Here is a 20,603-nt window from a genome sequence, read left to right as displayed (position 1 = left end):
TTTAAATGTCCGGAAGCGATGAAAATATTTATTCTTTTTTTTTTCTTCAGCACATATACGCTATTATGCAATTTTGAAAAAAATACATTCGCTTAGTTAACATGGTTTTTATTTTATAAAGTTTCCTTCAAAGTTGGAAGTTTCTATTAATTTTTTCTTCGCATTATATCATGTATTATGACATGCATCATTATGTACTACATTTATAACACTATAACTGTTTTAATACAGCGCAAGAATATCGCTCGATTGCTTTTACTATAAAGTTACGTGCGTCTAGCGACGCTGGATTCGCTTTACGGATAACGCTCCGATCGCGACCCGGCGCGGTGATGCAACTTTTTGTCCCGCTGGTCTTCATCTTAAATAGCAATTATCGTGCTTTCCAGTTAGACCGGGTAAAACAATCGGGCCGCGACAGCTACATAAACCGTCGTGCGATCCAACCGGTCTTCCATCCGAGTTGGAAAAACTGGTTCCCCGATGCGACGAACTCGGAGATTCGAACCGCGATGAACAAACAGGCCAAAGACGCGTACATGGCTTATCGGCATCGCACGCGATATGGCATCGGTGCCATTGAAGATAAAATCGAAATCGATGAATCGCACGAGGGTACGTGCACGTCGGGAACACTGTATAAAGCTCGGTTAGAATTCTGCCACTCGATCTATCGTCAAAAGCAGAGATCAAAGTCTAAGGAAACTACACTCTTTCTCAAGTCGAAAAAAAAAAAATGTTAAGGATAATAGACGGAATTAAATAACAATTATAAATATATATTTCCACTTTCTCTCTCTTTCTCGCTCTGTTTTAAGCAATAAAGTAAGAAAAATTATACGAAGGTATGTCTTTAAGAAACCATCAATTATTTTCTGTTAAAAAGGAAACTAGAACTATAATTTTATTAAAAACGATGCAACAACATTACGTAACGGCGATAACGGCGCAATTTTTACGTGATCTTTGATAAAGATTTGGAGCAGGCTTAGGGAGCGAGCGTGAAGCTAATCGTAAGGAGACAGTAGTCGCGATCGAGCGAACGGTCGGGTTAGTGAAACACTTGGAAAGGCGGCTCAAGGCTTAGCTAGCCTTGGACGCGTTAGATTGCCTAATATTCAGGCTCCGAGCAATGCTGCGTGTCGCCGCCATGGGGCAAAAATACACGTGAAACCGCGCGATAGAAACACGCGGGCTTTATCGTCCGCGCGCCGAAAGCGAACGGTAAAGATTTGTTTGCGCTTCCTGCAGCCATCGAGGAAGTGAAGAAGTATTTATTAGCGAATTAAGCCTTTTCAAAAGTCGAATTGGAATCCATGAAAGATTCCATTAAAAATAATAATTCTTCTCCCATGAATTTTATATGAATTTTCAAGTTTATTAATAACCGATTATTTAATAACAATATTGTCTATTCTTCTTTGTGACACGCGATAGAGAAATTTAAACGCATTTAATTAAATTGGTCCAATAAAAAAAAAAAAAGTAATATATCTCTGGATAAGGTTTTTCGAGTTTTTATCAGTGTCGAATTATATTGGCAAATCCTCTTATGTAAAGGACCGAAAGTTTTGTTAGACTTTAGAAACGCGCTTGCGAAATTTTATTTTCGGCGGTCACGTCGACTTTTCATGGAGGACGCTCAATTCGAAGATTATAATCGTCTGCGATTCACACAATAGCAAACGAAAAAAAAAAAGTCCCTGGCCGGTTCACTTTCTAAGACCGATGACTGTTTAACCAATCGCCCATTACAACCGCCGACGTCGCTACGGAAGGGTTTACGAAACCCTCCACCGTCTATACTTGTTTCTCCTCCGGCATAACAACACCGCCGTCGTCTATTGACGTCAGAGGGAAAGACGCGCATGAAAGCGTATCATAAAATTGTGAAGGAAAAAAAAAAAAAGAATGTAAAAAATATTTCGAAATATCTTCACGTAATGCACAGGCAGCAATTTATTATTATCGAAGGAGCCACGTGTCAAATGTGATCGTTGTCAATGAGTTAATGTTAGAGCGGAAAGAGAGAACGGCTAGCGAGAATGCTGACTGGAATCATAGCTGATAAGAGATACGGTCCGTCTCTCGATACGTTCGAAAGTGGAATGCAGAAGTAAAAATTTCCGCCGCGAGGATCAACGTTGGCTCATCATCGCTTATCGGGCATTTGCGCGTTCGCCCGCGACGCTTGGAAAGGCATTATTACCGAACCCTTGCGCGTGCTTCCAAAAGTGAAGTACGAAGCGAGGTGAAACACGCTCGCACACACACACACACACACATACACATTACACACACGTGTGCGCACCTTCGCGCGTCGGTTATGACATAACGACGTAATGCATGCGTTTAAAGGAGACCATCGGAGAGACGTGAGCCGTCTTGCGGGGGAAAGCACTGCTCACTTTCACCGTTCGTAGGCTTTTACATTGTAACACGCGTGCACCACGCCGGCCCGTGTGCCTCCGTGGGCACACAACCGCCTTTCGCGTCCCGCCGTTTAATATACCACCAGACGCGCTCTCGCAACGAGGACCTGCATCGGCCTTACGTAACTACCGTCGGAAGACACTTTGTCCTCAAAGTTTTTCACAGCCACGCGTCCGCGACTGAAGGCAGCGAGGACTGCGAGTCGCTGTGAATAAAAAATGGACGGAGGCAAATTTATTAAACATCTTCTGGATATTGTCAATTGTCTCAATATTAAAATATTCGTTAATTGCCAGTAACTATGTAAAATGTAAATATTATCTTACATAAATTAGTCATTATGAAAATAAGTAATATACATAATGGAATTAACCATTTTATTCTTTGAGAATCTTGAGAAAATATGCATTTCTGCGTCTCTGTGTATTTCATTGACTATACATGTACATGTATATAATTGATTACCCGTATCTTTTTCTTCGGGCAAGCAGTAATGTTGATTTAGTATTGTATAATTAAGACTGTTGTATAAAAAAAATGCTTTTATGTACACAAGAGTATGTTACGACAATATTAATTAATTATTTGTCTTCATCTTCATTTCGAGTGGCGTAATGCAAATATAAATCACATATCATAGAAAGCCTAATGGCTTTTCTCAATACTGGTCGCGTGGTCAATCTTCTCGATTCAATCTGGATGACCTCAAAACATCTTGATCATACTTTGCAATATAATCGTCAAATTAGAGAAAGAGAGAGGAGATAGAGAAAGAGCCACATATTCAATTTGACAGATAAATAAAAATAGATTGAGGCAAATTTGTTCACGTGTAATCAGACTTCTCATGCTGCTTCACTTATTACCTGCGAGTAAATAGGAGATACTTATTTATACATCGTATTTTCTTATGTGGCATCTTTCTAAAACTATTCTGCTGTTATTTAGTTGTAAAATTTTATTATATATATATATATATATATAAATATATATAATCTAAGAATGTATACATATACGCACACACACACGCACGCATTCTTCGATTTTTTGTCTTCAAATTTGTGAGCGAGATCCGATTACCTTCACTCGTAGGTTTCTTTTTTATTTTCTCTTTTTTTATATTCCTATTCATTCTTTTCATTCGCGATTGCGCTGAGTAAAAGTACGGGGCCTAACGGTACGCTCCCTCGTAAGGTACCGCGTATCCTCGGCGCGATACGTAAAGTAAGGCGGGCACTTTCGAATTGCATAACCGCGGCCCGCGCCTTCATTCGGTTATGTCAGAAGAAAGCTGCCGAGAGCTGCCTGTCTGGGAAACGTAGGTACGGTTGTAGATACACACGTGTATGGCGCTCGCACGCTCTGCGTCTGCTTCTCTTTAAACACGTTATAAATAAACGCACCAGTTTCTTGGCTGGCGGGGCACCCGAACGCCCTGCTCATCGAAAGACGAGGGCACAGCTCTTTCTCGCACGAATATTGTAACATCTCAGAATCCAAATTGAGCAAGTTATCGAAACTATTAGATGCATGAAGAAATAAGATTCTCCCCACTGTTTCACAGTTTTATAATCATGATAAATTCATTTTTTACTTATTATACAAATGGCTGATGATTACTGTCTAAAGTTTAATTTTCTGTATTTATTTCAACATTGATACTTTGACTATTTATAAATGTATTGTTTTTCATAAATTTTATTAATGAATGAGAATTAATCGTTGAATAGAGTCATATTTTGTCCTTGCTGGTTTATTCAAATAAAGTGAAATAAAATCTCCCTACAAAATTTTGTCGTGATAAAAGAAATTTTATGTTTTCCCGCGATTTCTAATATAATATTGAGTAGAATTAAAGGAATAATATTCAAACACGATCTGGACACGTAAGACTGATTTAGTATTGCTAGACTACCTACCTGTTTGCTGGAGCACAAGTCCGCCAAAGAACCTTGGTGAAATTTCTTTGTCGGTGTTATTAGTACAGGTTTTTTTTTTTTGAAAGAAAATCCGAAAAATTATATAAGCAATAATTCTTATTACTACTACGTGTTCTATGATTTACCTACTAATATTTCTTTTAGTCTTTTTTAGTCTTGCGGGTGATTTCTAGAATTTTTCTTTTTCTCTCTTTCTATTTTGATGCACCTGATTCGTTACATCATTTACCAAGTGAAAAAGCTTTTTCTTGGCCATCCTACTTCTGTCACATAATTCTATAAATAAATAAGTAGGTACAAATTTACTGGTAGCTCGCAAGTTTGTCCCTTTTAATCGTCATCTATTTATAAAGAAATGTCGTTACTTAAAGAATTATCATTGCCGTATACATGACTGAACTGAATTTAGAGAAATGCGACTTTGTGTAACGGTCACGTAAAAATGTCCACTCGACAATAATCGATAATGATTTATAAGGTAGATTTATCTAAGGCCAAGCGATGGCGAATCAAGTGCATGAATGATAAATATATAACTTATTTCTTCTTAAAATTCTTTTCGTTTGAATGCAAGGTCCTTTTTACCTATGTTACTGTTACTGTTACTGTTAGATTCAGTTGTCTTAAAAGTTTTTAGTATGTAGAAAATCAGTAGTTTAATACTATCTTTCTATTGTATGAAATATATTACATATAATAAAACAGTTTATTTTTAGTCTAAAAAGTATAAATGAATATTTTATCAATATTTTCCGATTATAAATTGTACTTAATATACATACTATTAACTACATTTAAATTTATAAATATAGAATTATTTGTTATATTCTTATCTTAATTTATAGAAATATTTATGGCGTGAGCACGTGCACATATTTGAATAATTAATTTGCTCTGTCGTCTTATAAATTATATCATATTATTCTATATTGATAAAAAATTCATCTTATACCCTTTTTATGTATTGTTTATAAATCTACATGTATTATGCGCAATACATACAAATGAAATTGTTAATTCTTCATAATATTCATTACAATTTTATTTCAAACGATTTAACGTTTGATCCGAAATGGAAAATCTTTAAGTATAATGAGTCTAGCTCAATCAGTGTAAATAGCTTTAACGCTGCGAAAAACCCATGTTTAACTCAGAAAAATATATGTTATGTCGCATAAACTGATTGGTCCTAAGATAATAACGCGCTGCATTATCTTTTACATTAATTACCAACTCGCTTATGGGTTAACACGTACACGTGCCACATGATAATAACGCGAACGAGTAAAATGTTGCCTTATCATTAGCGTTACTGCCGTAATAGCAGGACGCCGTTTATGGCGCCCGACAATTCCTCATGACGTTAGTACTTTATCATTTACAGCTAAACTTCTTAATCGTTTTGTAAAAATGCAGTGTATTACATCGCGCTCAATATTTTTTACCTTTTATAGCAACATTGCTATAAAAGGCATAATGATGTTTGCCGCAGAATTGTCAAATATTATATAAATGAATTTTATATCCTAAATGCAATCGATATACACAATTAAACTGACATAATTTGATTCGGTATCTGACCTGAGTTTTTCGATAAATTATAGACATTTTAAAAATTTAGCAATTTCTAAATCTTTTACTTTTTTTTAATGTTACGTAATACTTTGGAATTTTTTAAACAAGATTCGTTTTGCCAGAAAAATTTATTTGTTACCGATAAAACTCGTTAATATGCTACAGCATGTTAATTTAATTTATTTGATGCATTTTCATGATATATGTATGCATGTAGAAAGAAGTGAAATAACCTTAACGTGACCATATCTAGTCGCATAACTTAGAAATGTTACATATGAAAATGTCTTCAGTAACGTTGCACAAACGCGCTACAATTTGTTGCTTATGTAAAATGCAATTGTGCATGCATGACGAAGCAAGGGTAAAATACTGCACATTCTTAGAAAGCTCTTAAAGTCATTGTATCTACAAAATATTTATGCCGATACTGTCATATTGTAAAGAGGAGGTCATCGTAGAGATAGCGTAAAAGCAACATTGTGAATCTTATCGCTACCATTAAATTTCCGAACTATAATTTGCATAAAGTGGAACGGCCATGAGTTCGGCACGTGTAGCTTATAAAACATAAATGGAAAATTTTTATCTTTCCTTTACTCCCTTCTTCGAAGTATTTTCGCGAAGAAATGCGAAAACACCGTTCTAATACATGTTTTTTTTTTTTATAAGAAAAACGTGTGCAAGAAAGCCACTTAGCCTTCGTATCACACTTGATGGAAACAAACTCTAATAATTACGTGATTTTTGGCGATACACGTATTTAAATTGATTATTTCATCAAAGCTTGCGTCAAAGCTTAGCAATACTCTAATATTGTAGTGCGCAAACTGTAGGCCAATCATTCCTTGAGAAATCGCGTAAAAATCATTGGGGATCGTGATACTTTTCCGCTTTTAGGTGTTGAGCAATTATTTTAATATATAAAAATTATATGTCTCTAAAATATTTTTTAAAATTATTAAATTTTATACACGGAGAGAATTTTCTCTTAAAATTTACCTTCAAAATCTGATAATTGTGGAATAATGTGTGTGCTCGAGAAAATTTACTATACTTTTTAGTAAAATTTACTATGATTTTAGTAAATTTTACTGAAAGTATAGTAAATTTTACTATATTTTTAGTAAATTTTACTAAACAGTATAATAAAATTCCTCGAGATCACCCATTATCCCACAATTACCAGATTTTGAGGGTAAATTATAAGAGAAAATTCTTTTCGTGTATATTAATTAAAATAATTATAATCATCCTTTATTTGTACGAAGGGGGGAAAAATCAATGGGTTTTGTCAAATTTCTGTAAGGAAAGGATATAAAAAATTTGTACACTGGTCTGCGACATTTGGTGAAATTTAAGTTTGTATCTGTAAAGCTTGTCGAACCAAAGTCCTACTCGATTGTAAATGAAACTCGTTTCCTAAGCAAAAACGCTTTCCCTCGGCTCAACGTTGTTCCTCGCGGCTCGTGGTGTCCCTTGGCGCGGCCGTATACGTAAAAATGATAATTTTACGACAACGGACCGTACCGCCGTCACGGTGTTTCACGATTGTACCAGCCGTAAGATCACGCGCCGCTTGATTACGAGACACATTTCCAGCGCGATAGCTTAGGTGCGTGCATTATGCGTGTGCGCATGGCGCACGGTACAAGTGTGCTCACGATTGTCACGGAAATGGGCCGCCGAGTGTTAAGACCGAGGTTGTGTGTGTATGCTAGGAGAAAAAAAAAGAAAGAATCACACACACACACACACACACACATATAGACCGTTTGTCTTCCTTCTCTTCAGCCGAGCCAGACATTTGGCTGGTTTTCTCGCACGCTTCGTGACGTTTTAATGGCTGCTCTACAAATATTTCATCTACTCAGCCGAATTTATATCTTTATTATTTAATCTTAATTATCTTGCATAAATCATTCAAATTTAATGCGTAGAATAAGCAAGTTCGTCTTTAGCTCAATCGATCAAACTGTCCAGTGCAATGCGATTTTGGAAATGTGATTTTATAAATTGTACTCTATATAGAAAGTGATTTTCGAATTTAGGTTGATTTTTTAAAATTGATTACATCAGAAAATGTATTTTTTTGGAAAGATTTAAATTCATAATAAATTATAATGAACTCGGTGAGTTTGTAACAATTATTGATTCTATATACGAAAAGAAAGAAAGTTTTGTAGAAGGAAAATTTTCACATGACTTATAATTTTTTAAAAGCAGATCAGTAATTCAGAAACCTCTCTGTCTCTTAAATCGATACTATTTTGGCTTTTCTATCACGTTCGCGGATTAACAAATTCAGCAAACGCGACTCGCGCGCGCGAGCCGCGACGCCGCCGCCCTCGCGGTCGTTAGAAGCTGCCGACGATTGCGGCCGCAATAAAAGTACGTGAGACTATCGTACGCACGAAGTAGGTCAGAGTGCTGACTGGGCCGATGTCGAAAAGAATCGGGGGGACGAAATGGGTCAGCGCCGGAAACGCGTATGTCGAAACGTATCGCGCGGTCTAGCCGCGCGCGCTTTCTTCGCGACCTTCCTCCTCGTCTATAAATACGCGTATGTGCGTGCCTGCGTACCCTCACACGGGCGAAAGCACGCGTATCACGCACACGGACACGTGCGAGCTTACGCGAGCGTGAGATGTTCCTTCTGCAGCGATTCGTTTGGCTCGGGAAATGGGTCAAGAATGGCGCGGACAGGGGAATTACGTGTTTTCAGTGGCTTAGGTAACTTGTTGAACTTCCGCGCGATAGAGACCCCACGTTATACACACGAAATTTGGGATACGCATGCGTCCCATGAAGATACAAGTCCAATTCGGAGCGGATGCAGATAGCCCGAAAGTGGCCCTCCTTTAAAACGAAAAGTTTTTCTAAGAAGAAACGAAAATTTTATTATCGTAAAAGTATTTTTTTAATTAATATTATTGCCATTTATATGGCTCTAGATTTTCTCTCGTATTGACTTTATTCGTCGTTAATAAAGACATTATTAAAGGACATTAATTGTAAAATGCGAATGAGGCTTATTACTATTTATAATTACTCTAATTTGATAATACGATGAATGTAAGAATGGAAGGAAGGGGATATATAGAATATTTTTGTACTAAGATTTCTAAGAAAATTTTGACATCTAAGAGACGTCTGCATCTATGAATTAGTACGTTTGCTTCTTCAATCTCTAATAAAAGAAATGTAAGAAACTTCTGTAGCGCCTCCGTGAATAAGCTCGATAGTGTGTAAAAAGAAGAAATCTAGCGCCTCTAGAATTTTTAGCCATTTAGAAAGTTGTAACGCCGCCACCGCGCGTTTGAAAGTTCTACGATTTTTACTGACACAGGAGCGATATTGTTTCCCCTCCCCGCCCCTCTCTCCTCTTTTGATACGCAATGAATATCGTTACACAACGCTCGGGTGATATTATTAGTGACCCGCCTGAATGATTGCTCAGCAGCTGCCTTTGCCAAACGGTCAAACGGTCTAGGCGCTTTCTTCCCGACCTTCCTCATCTATAAATAAGCGTGTGAGCTTACGCGAGTGCGTTTATGCAATTGTATGCCGAGAAATAGGTCAGGCCAACAAGTGCGATTCTATTTCACTTTTCTTCCCGCTAATCGGCGACGTTTTTCCGATTTCTTGACGAAGACCAGTATGCGTATCTATATCCAATAGCAATGTCAAAATGGAAAATTAATCGATATGAATGCCAGATTAGGAAGATATTTCTATCCCCAGAATATCTTTTCACGCATTTAGATGCTTGACATATTTTACTTTCCGGCACAAGAAATCATTCATACGTCCGTTTCTTTAATATACAATCTTTTCTATTCTCTTCTTTCTAAAGGAGAAATTAATTCCTAATTGCTTAAATTCGCAACAAAATGTGATATTAATAACGACGACGATGTTGCCAGAAAAATATTCTTCTTGTTCATTTTTTAACGTTAAATATATGTAAAAAAAAAAAAGAAAAAAATAAGCGCGCACGCTTATTAGAATGCTATCGTTATCGTAGTGCTTGAAGCGCTATTACCGAGGAAATATTACTACCGAGCGGGGAAAAAAAATTCCTCTGCAATACTATCGATAACTGCTTAGTCAAGTACTGATAAAGAAGTCACTCGACGAGAAAACAGATCGGCGAAGGTCTACGCGGGAAAATTGGGGTCGCAACGTGCTTTCTTCTTGGCCTTCCACCTTCCTTGACTTCTACTTACGCATCGTCTTCGCCGGCTTCTATAAATAAGTGGCTTGCACGCGCTTACGCGCCTGTGCACGCCGACTGCGTGAACCGAGGGACACGCGTATTCACGCACTGCGCGCGATTGCGACAGACCGCGTCTGATTACGACAGGGCCGTATGTACAGTGCTCGCGATGGGAAAAAAGAAAGAAAGAAAAAAAAAACACCTCTTCCACGTTTCTGTCACCTCATTTTCCGCCCGCTTGGCCGCTTTCAGAATGTGGCAACGAGTAAACGCCATAAAAGAACGCTAGCGGATAATATGTGTTTTCAGCGCATATACTCGCTCCTCATTTACACAGCGAAATACACGTCCAGTCTTCTCCGCGGGATGTTTTACATGGAGAAAACGATAATATCGGTATTCTTTTAGTTCCATTAAGTCGCGGCCTTTTCCTTTTCACGCGTTTTCTAAAAACAGACTCTTCAATCTCGCGCGCCGGCTGTCGGTGGCGAAAAGTTGCGAGCGGCATTCAATACGGCACGGTGGCATTAGACGGAGGGGTGCAGCCGTCGTTACGCCATTACGAGATCGACAAGGCGCGAGAACTCCGAGGCCGACCTTAACTCTCGTCTCGAAACGAGAACATCGTTTCTAAATGCGTCGTGCACGACAACTCTTTGGGCCGCCTTAGCTCGCTATTGCGAGCAACAACAAGATGCGATAGAACCGTGAGGTCCTGGCGTGTCTTTATTTTTCATCAATTCAGTCCTGATTGATCCATAGGTGCCTCTTTATTTCGAGTGGCTGCGTTTTCGTCTTCGTTAATATAAATATATACGAAAGCAGCTTGAAATACCAAACGATTTGTATCTTTGTAGAAAAATAGTTCAATTTTTACTTCAGTATTCGTGAGGATTGCATGAGATTAGGTGCCAATATAGAAATATCATATCTGTAACAGTCGTTTACATCAGAATTAACTGTGCTAGGAACATTTTATTTTACGTTCACGCGTCGCTCGCGTGTAAAATTATGCTCTACAATTCGTTTTCTTTTCTCCGGAGTGACGATGAGCGAAATGCCCAAGTCGGACTCGCTGACGGCAAGTATATAATAAGAGTGGCCGCTATTATTTCGACACGGCTCCCTCGCGACCGGCCCTTCTCTTCCCTTCCCGCCGGCGCGGACCACGCTTGTCCGCTTATGTAATTTTCTCAACTGCCGGAGAGTGCCCGTGAGTGCCGACGAAACGAAATTGAAAGTAAAGTAACCAAACGTTCCCTGTGGCTTAGTGTTTCCGAGGTGCCATTGAAAGAAGCCGGTGGTGAGTAAAAGGAGAGACGAGGCACGGTAGAAGCTCGGCGAAGGTAGTTTTGTTAAGGTGGGAAGTGAGAAGGTGGAAGGTTTCCTGCCCCCCTCACCTGAGGAGGAAGTGGCCGCGGAGGAAGCGGCATTCTCTTTTTACCGAGCACACGAACAAGCGCGACCCGGTGAATGGCGGCGCATTGGGGTCGTTTTTGCGAGCGACGCACCGGTGCCCGTTAAATTCTAAAGTTAATTAACCCCTCTGGTGCGCCACGTTTCTATCTGTTTGAAGCAATCTTTTTAATTTTTTCGCGATTTTGTTCTCCGCCAGATATTTCAGGAACTTTGGAGAAAGTTTCGCGTACGCATTATTTTAAAGTTCTTTTTTTTTTATTTTAAAAGAAATTGTAGATTATATAGATTGAAAAAATTATTTTATGACAATTTACAAAATGTCAGTCTCTTTGATAATGTTAATTAATCCGTCAAAAAGTGTCTACTAACCAAATTCAAATGTCATAAAAATATGCTGTTAAAGTTTGACATTTATTTATGTAAGATTGTTCATTTTTCTAAGTTTTTTTTTATGAATTCGAAATCATATCGTTATATCGTTTGTTTTGTGCTCGGGAGTGAAAAAGCCTCCGGTGTTGCGCGTTGGCACGGGAACGATCTATTTTCCTACGAGTCAGTCACTTGGCCGACCGCTTGGCTAAAAGCCACTTATTGCATCTTAGCAGCCTCTTCCTAACTCTCCGGACCTTGCTCCCATTTCACCGCTCGGAGGTGTTGGAGCATTAGATTCACGCGACGTACAACGCCCGCTCGTACTTCTCGCGTGAAAGTAACTATTGCGGCAATAAAACTGATACTATCCAGGTAATGCTGAATCGCTAAAGGAATATTAAACATAAATTGTAGAAGCGCGAAGGAGTATTTTCTCTCTCTCTCTTTCTCTTTCTTTAAACTTTATTTCATAAAATATTGCAAAAGGCAGAACCATTGCAAAAGTGTTGTAACGGTTCTGAAGAAATCTTCTCTTTGTATTCTTCCTAGAAAACTCCAGTTTCGATAAAAAATTTCTAGAGTAATAAACACATGGTATGTATATATCCAGGGCAAATATATAACAGATAAATTATTTTTTATTTGTTCTAAAAAAAATACATATATTCTTTTCTATAGTAATAAATGTGATTCATTCAGGGCAAGGTTAAAAGCAATAAAAATTATATATTCTAAGGTCCGATTTCACTGTATCTCAATAGAAATGCAACTCGTTTTCGCCCTTTTTCTATCGGCGTCGCGATGTCGACGCCCTTACTATGTGCGCGCGTGACGTTTGAAGGCCAATTTCTATTCTTTACTGAAGTAAGAATAAGTGGAATGTCAATCCTGCAACGTCAATCCTTTCAAAAAATTGCTAAGATCCAGGAAGTGGAGAAACGAAGTTCGAACGAGTAACCTTTTTGAATTTAATTGCGGCCTTCTCCTTGGTCAAAGAATAGGCAGGATAAAAAAGAAAGATAAATAGAATGGTAAAAGATCGACATATGAAATTTAGGTTTTCTTATGCACTTCCTTATACGTTCTCAAATCTGTTTTAAATGCTGTCCGAAAGAAGAAAAATGAAAAGGGATGAGCGGGTGTCAAAGTAAATGTTCCCTGTTATTATCTTGGTACTGTAACGAATAACAGCCGGAATAATTCCCGGCCGCTCGTAAAAGCCGTCGTAAATGCCTTGTGATATTATGGTCTTCTTTGACTGTATCGGCATTTTTTGAAAAACTGCGCGAAGAAGATAGAATTGGTGAAAATTTGTTGAGGCCATCCATCAAGAAATTTTCCCCACTGACTTCTTTTCGAGATCGTGCATCCGAAATTTCATTTACGATTTTTTTGGTCGACCTTGAAAACACCAGCCAGACATAATCGTGAATAGTGATCGCTTTCCGCAGTTTTCTTCAGCGCGCATAAATTGAATGATTTATAGCTTTTTTCGTTGCATGTTCAACGTTACATAACAGAATGCAATTCAAAGTAGGAAATAAAAATCTGCTATTTCTGAACCTACCCAGAAAAAAAGATGAGCGAATGATATTATTATATGAAGATATTATTTCTTTATTACAATATTTATTATAATATTTTAAATAAAATTGGTATTATGTAGATGTATATGTGTGCGTATAGATGTACTGTAATGTTGCATTATGTCAGAATTTCTGTCAAATATTTGCTAGTAAAAAATAGCAATACTTAAATAGCAATAGTGAAATTTATTTCAATTTTTTTATAAGAGACATTTTATCTATAATTCAATGAAAGTTAATATTTGTTAATTTAAGTTAATTTTTTAAACACGTACACATATACATATATTGGTTGTATATTTATCTACCTAGTTTGGAATTTGATACAGCATGAATCAGTCTTATTTTTTCTATGATATATATGACAAGAAATATGTACATGAATAGAAATTTTCTTCAAAAATGAAACATAATAACAATAAGACATGATTGATAAGTAATAAGTAAAGAGCAATTATTGTCGTTAAACATGCTCGTCGTTTATTAACTTTCTATGTTTTGAAACTTCGACATAATCGTTCTCTGAGTTATCTAATATTTACTGCTTTTACATCCAATTGTATTGGGAAAGATTATATAAGCGAAAGATCGACTGAAAAATCTGCTTTTCTCTCTCTCTCTCTCTCTCTCTCTCTCTCTCTCTCTCTCTCTCTCTCTCTCTCTCTCTCTCTCTCGTTGTGTGTCTCTGTCTCGATCTCTCGTTTTCTCTTTTGCGCTCTTTGTCGAGTATCTCATGGGCTACCGCAAACGTCGTTTATGGTCACATCTAAGTTGGCCGAGGCTACATTTTACGGCGTTTCGATCTCAGTCAGTTCTTTAGTATCTATGCTTCGTTTCACCTATCTGTCCGTCCAAGGTTGCAACTTTGTCGCGCGTTGCTTCTTGAAATGCGAACGCTTGACCCTTCCCTCATTTCTGTCATCCATGTGATACTCATATGCTGATGATTCAACGCGCATGTTTGGTAATGCCATGACATAGCCTGAAAATTAAGTGTTCTTAATTGCTTGTAATCAATGAAAAATGTTTACCTATTCTTTCAATTTTCGTCAAATTTAATTCTCGTCTTTATTGCACTATATTTCTCTGTTTTAAAATAATGGTACGAAATGAGACAACGTTTTTATATAAAATATCTTAATATAAAATAGTCTTAATATAAAATAACATAAACAATTGAGTTAAAAAAATAATTTTTGTTTAATTGCGTCATTTATCATCGACAAATAAATTAACAAATTATTTATATAAATTGTTATTTTAAATAGCAAATGTAGTATGGAATGTTTTTAATAATTATTCCGTTTCGTGGATAAAACGTCAATAAAAAAATTGAGCATTAAAATAAAAATTGGCCATGACGGATCGGTTCTCTGTAAAACAAACGTTTCTCACATTTCTTTTACATTCATTGATGCTTCGATAACCATCGAGTCCTAACTAGAAACCGACGCGTGAAATTATGTCGAGGTAACTTATCCAGATGTCATTCGACTTTTCATTGTTACGAGGTTATTATTATGATGAAACACGGCTTAGCTGCGACGGTTGAGACAAAGGATAGCGTGTAGCTAGATAAAACACGTACGATATAGGGCATTGCACTACGGGAGCAATGGAAGCACAAAAGAAACAGAGTACGTGTAAAATTAGTTGACAAATTTTATTCACAGTAAACATTAATTCACAGCAACAGGCTAATTAATATGATCATTACGGAGATATGACGAGAGAATTTCAATCCAGCATAAGATAATCAATGTCTGATTTTGAAACACTAGTTTTTTTAATTGATATTTCCTAAAGAAGGAGCAAAGAAAATATTTTGTGCATTTTATACATACAGCTGCACGCGCCTAATGATCTAATGATTATATATGACAGATGAATACAAAAAAATCTTTATTTTATAATGCACTAAAGAAATCGTACACAAGTGAGAGCCGTCTCTTGAAAAGTCCCTGTCTCTTTTCAAGATCTACTGCGTCTTTAAAACGGAAATCTGTATCGCCAAATCGATATGTCTACAATGCACGTGTAGACGCTCGGATTTTAAGTTGATCTACTTACAGAGTGCGTCAAAGTACAACTACAATTACTATCTACAATCAGTCTTTTTATCGAGCAGTACTATATCTCGATCTCTCGGTGCCTAAGCGTGCCATATCTTTAGCAGCCAGCCGCACAAAAAAACACGGAGGATGATCGGCATGAAAGATTCAAGAATTACAGATCACCGACGTGATCCGCTCACCGGTTTCCGGCGACGACGCGAAGAAAATTGCTCAACGGCGCCCCGTCGATGCGCGATAAGCATCCGCGCGACCGTTTCGTTTCTCCTCACTTTATCAGACGAAACTTCAGACGCAGTTACCTACGCAGGCGTTTCAATTTCCGAATGACCTAATTTCGCAACGACGTCGCGCTTACGCGTACACGCATGTGCACGCGCGTGCAATTGCTCCAGGCGCCGCTAATCCTCCACATTCCACGATGTTTTCCACGTGTTCGTCTGATAGCGGAGCAACAGCGACGTCTTGTCTTATCATAAGAGACATTGTAAAGAAAGCGGGCGTCTCCCGTTCCAACGAATTTACGGTCAATTTTCATTTAGCGAAAAAAAAAAAAGAAACGAAGAAGAACAGGGGTAGAGGAAAACGCACGCCATTCCTTGTACGCCATTTATGCGCATTTATTTCAAGGTTTGCTTTTGTAACTACACTGTATTGTGTTTCTTCATGACAGAAATAGCCGCAGATCGGTTATTTTGCGGTCATTTCGGATTTGCATATTTACAAAGTGACAAGCAAATAAAGAAATTATCATAAATCTTGGTCATGGTTCCCTTATAACGTTAAATGACGCGAAACGTTATTATCATATTTTCGATAATCGTCGCCGTTATTATTTCATATGCGCGCAGAGTGATGATTAAAAAGTTACTTTCATGTGAGTGCATTTAACGCATGTTAATATTTCACGTGTGACATAAGGAGCAATATTAATCTCCTTTATTTTTTTTTATCACGTAGGCATCGTATGTGTATGTACACTGACACGTTGTCTGCCCAGCAATTTTTGCACATCACAGTAGAATTTCCATTATCATAAATATATAATGGCATCGTATATAATTAAATAAAACTTAATTTTAACAGTAGGTGGCGTATAATAAAATTTATGCACTTTTTACTCTATATTGTCATTTAGTTATTTGTTATTTAAAATTTTATATTACATAGTACTTATTTTTCACGAGCGTTATAAGAAATTTGGAAGATCCTGCTTTGGTAAAGATCACCAGGGTGCCATTGAAAAGATCGGTCACGAATTATACGTCACGTTAACACTAAAAGTCCTGCAATCAGCTGGACATGAGACATGGTTTACTTTCCGATCAAGTCAAGCGCATTGTACATAGAACAATACTAAAATATGCGGAATTAAATTTTAATATTTATGATAATTGTATTTTGTTTCTCGTGTCTGTCTATTGTTACGTAAAATTATAATCTAACAAATTTAAATAATCGCGCGTTAGGTTAAATTGGTTGATGTCAATAATGTCCACCGATCGGTGACCGCACTCGGCGTAAGAAGAAAAGCTTCGGTATTTCTAATCCGCTCTTATTTCAAGATCGTCTTAACGAACACGGCCGTACGTGACTGTTTTCTGATATCTGGAAATTATACCGTCTGTAAGAGCGAATACCGACCTTATTGTTCGTGTGTCATTGGTGATCATTGACATCCTATACATACTTGGAATTTTTCGTGACGTGACCTTTCCTCAGCTTGTTTTCTCTATATTTAATAAATATATTTTCTTCGATAATTTTTCTGTGAAGAACACTTCTTGTGCCCTGAAGAAACTTGACCTCGGATTATACACGGTTTCGAAAACTCTTGATGATTCTTATTGACAGCTATGGAAATATTATATTGGAATCTTTTGTATCGCTTGTGTCACAAAACAAAAAAATATCGTTATTTCCGGGTATTCTTCCATAAACAGACAACTGCAGGTGCAATAAAAGATCTAGTTTTTGATATTTTATTTTGTCATGCTCTACGTGAGTGGAAATATACAAATGTGCCAGACATAATTCTGTAAATTAAAAATCTGTGTCGCTTGCTTTCTTGGGTTTTTGGTCCAACTATTGCGTTATAATTTAAAGTAGATATGGAAATAAACCTTGAGAGATTTTCAGCGTTGCAGCATTATTCGACTGCATTTTCTTAGTACGGACTTTCTCAAAAACTTTCGGGATATACCTGACAACTTTTCCCATAATGTAAACAGACGGCTACCGATCGATCTTCCCTCTAGTTAATCTATATAAAATATTTTCAATCGTTCTTGAGAGAGAAACTGGTGCCTCCATTTCCTTTCGTTGCAGATGCACCTCGCAACGAAAGCGCGTCAACAAAACAGCAAGGTAGCCCAAGATAGGTGAGAAGAAAAGGGCGTGGAAAAGGGAGGAAAAAGGGGAGATGGAGAAAAATCTCCTCGGTTCGCGTTCGCGTGTGCGCGATCGGGAATAGTGCTCACGCATACTCACGGCTCCGCGTACAATGCGCCCTCGCGCATGAGAGTGCGGCGAGTCGTGCAACGCGTGTGTGCACATACCGATCGTGCTGCGTGCGTGCGTGCGTGCGTGCGTGCGTACATGAATGCTCGCTCGAGCATTAGTGACGCGTATAAGTGCGCACTGGGTGTAAGTAGGCCACGGGTGCTTTCACACGATAAGACCTTATCAGACGCGCGCGCGTACGCCTTTGGTTGCGTGCCCTCCCGGCCCTCCGCTGCCTCCCCCTCCCCCCCCCCCCTGGAACTGCTTCCTCACGATCGCGACTCTCCCCCTCTTCGTCCTTTTCTCATATGCGTTCCCCTTCCACTGCCTCCCGGTGTCTCTCCTCTTCGGCAGTGATATCAAGAGATTATCGAATCCTTGCTGTTGCTACAGTGGAATGACGGAAATTTTTTTTTGTCGCTATCTAAAATTCTGGCCTTTAAATGAGTTTTTCTATAGCTAATAGATAAGCATTATGAGGTATATTTTATCTTTATGGTATTCAATTTATGTGAACGCGATATAGTGCGTCAATTTATCTGGCAAATTGTTTCTTTCTTTTTTTACTCGCATTTTCGAGGTTATTTTTATAAATAAAATTGACATATTTTTGAATATATTTTTACGTTCACGTTAGTTTCGTTGTTCAAATAAGAATGGCATTTACAAACTAAAAAGTTTCCAAATTAATTTCAAATTAACTGTTGAATATATTAGAGAAAACTTGGAATTTATGAGAGAAGAGACAAAATTAATGCGATTTTGAAGAACGTGAAATGGAAACATCAGTGAAAACTTTGTTGTGGAAAAGGGGTAACGAGGGTCTAGTTGTTCCTCAGATGTCACTGTAATTACAAAGGTCCGAAGATGAAAAGCGGAAATTGCTGAAAGTATTTTGTTATGTCAGTTGTTAACTTGATTAATTATTCGACTATATTTCATTGGTGAACAACACGTGTAATGAAAAGTGTCGCATCACTTTAAAAAAGAAGAAAGAGTTTGACATTAAACCGTGAAATGCTTTTTACAAGATATTTCTATACAACCCTTTTCATAATGATACAAAGACACAGTAGTTTATTTGTTATAGAATGAAAAATTTACTTAAAAAGTTTAGAAAAGAAAACCTTGTCAGTCATTTTTCTCGTGAACAATCTTTAGTCTTTGTGTTATTTGCTACGCGGAAATGAAGAAAAATAAAGAAAACAAAGAAAAAAGAGAATTTGGAAGTGTTAAGAGAGATTAAATTGGACAATACATCGCTTAGAGTTATTCTTTTTTTTTTAATTAAAAATAGTACCAATGACTTATAATGAAGTCAATATTTAATTAACGTAATTAGCGGGGCTAAGTTTCAGGAAGCTAAGCGTTCAACTAACAATCGCTTATTGTCCACATAAATTCAAGCTGCTGTCCGCTCCGCGTTATTCCATAACGTTCGTATGCGAGAGAAATTTTCTTCGCATGACCGCGCTTGCGAGGCGCGACGCGAGATTTTCTCCGCGTGTCACGTCCCTGCATCGCATCGGGACGCGTTAACGCGGCGTACAAATAACAATATGGGGACCTTGAGACCGCAATGGTGCAAGGCACCGAGCGCAAAATGTTCGCATAACGCCTTGCGACACATTACATAAGGATCCGTAATGCAAACGCGCCTGCCGCGTTAAAAATCGGGTGAAAGATCAGGATCATTTAAAAAAACAAAAACAAAAAAAAAGAGGCAGGAAGATACAGCAAGCGCACGCTTGTTGTGTATACGCGGGGACGTTTAATTGTGTGATGAGTCAAGATAACAAATGATTGTGCGATCGGTTTATCGTACGGTCTTATCGAATGACAGCATAGGCACTTTCGAAATATCAACAATTACTTATAGTAACGGTGAATAATCCCGAATTTATACCGTTTGCTTACAGTGCACTTTAAAAAGTAACATTTCGATTTGTATGTCGCAACGGTATCACATATTTATTTTCTGGTAGATAAAAATCTTTTCCATGCGCCGCGACGCCTGCTTTTCCGTGCGCCCACAACATTCTTTCAACATTAGATAGTCACGTATCTTTCTTTCAATACGATACAGCACTTTTCTAAAATCCTAAACGATTTTTCAAATGTGTGACATTCCAAATGTGTTAGATCCAAAGCCTTCTTTGTACATTGGCGTCCCCCATACGGCGGTGCATTACTCATGATTTTATTATGGATAATCGCCTTATAGTTCGCACGTGGTTACTTGACGTACTTTCTAGAAATGCAAAAAAAGATAAGAGCGACGCATTAACTTGTTTTGTATCGCGGCGAATTGTAGCCGGCGTATAATAAATACTAAGTATACAGGTAAGAAATGCGTTGTCGTAAAAGTACGGCTGTTTGGCGAGATATCGCGAGTCAGGAAAGCGCTAGAAAAGAAAGCAGACGGAAACAACGTAGTTACGAGTGACCGTGAATTAATGGTCGTGACGCAACTTTGCGAGCCGAC

Source organism: Monomorium pharaonis, chromosome 7 (assembly GCF_013373865.1).
Source record: "Monomorium pharaonis isolate MP-MQ-018 chromosome 7, ASM1337386v2, whole genome shotgun sequence".
Classification (NCBI taxonomy): Eukaryota; Metazoa; Arthropoda; class Insecta; order Hymenoptera; family Formicidae; genus Monomorium; species Monomorium pharaonis.
This window is presented reverse-complemented; position numbering follows the sequence as displayed.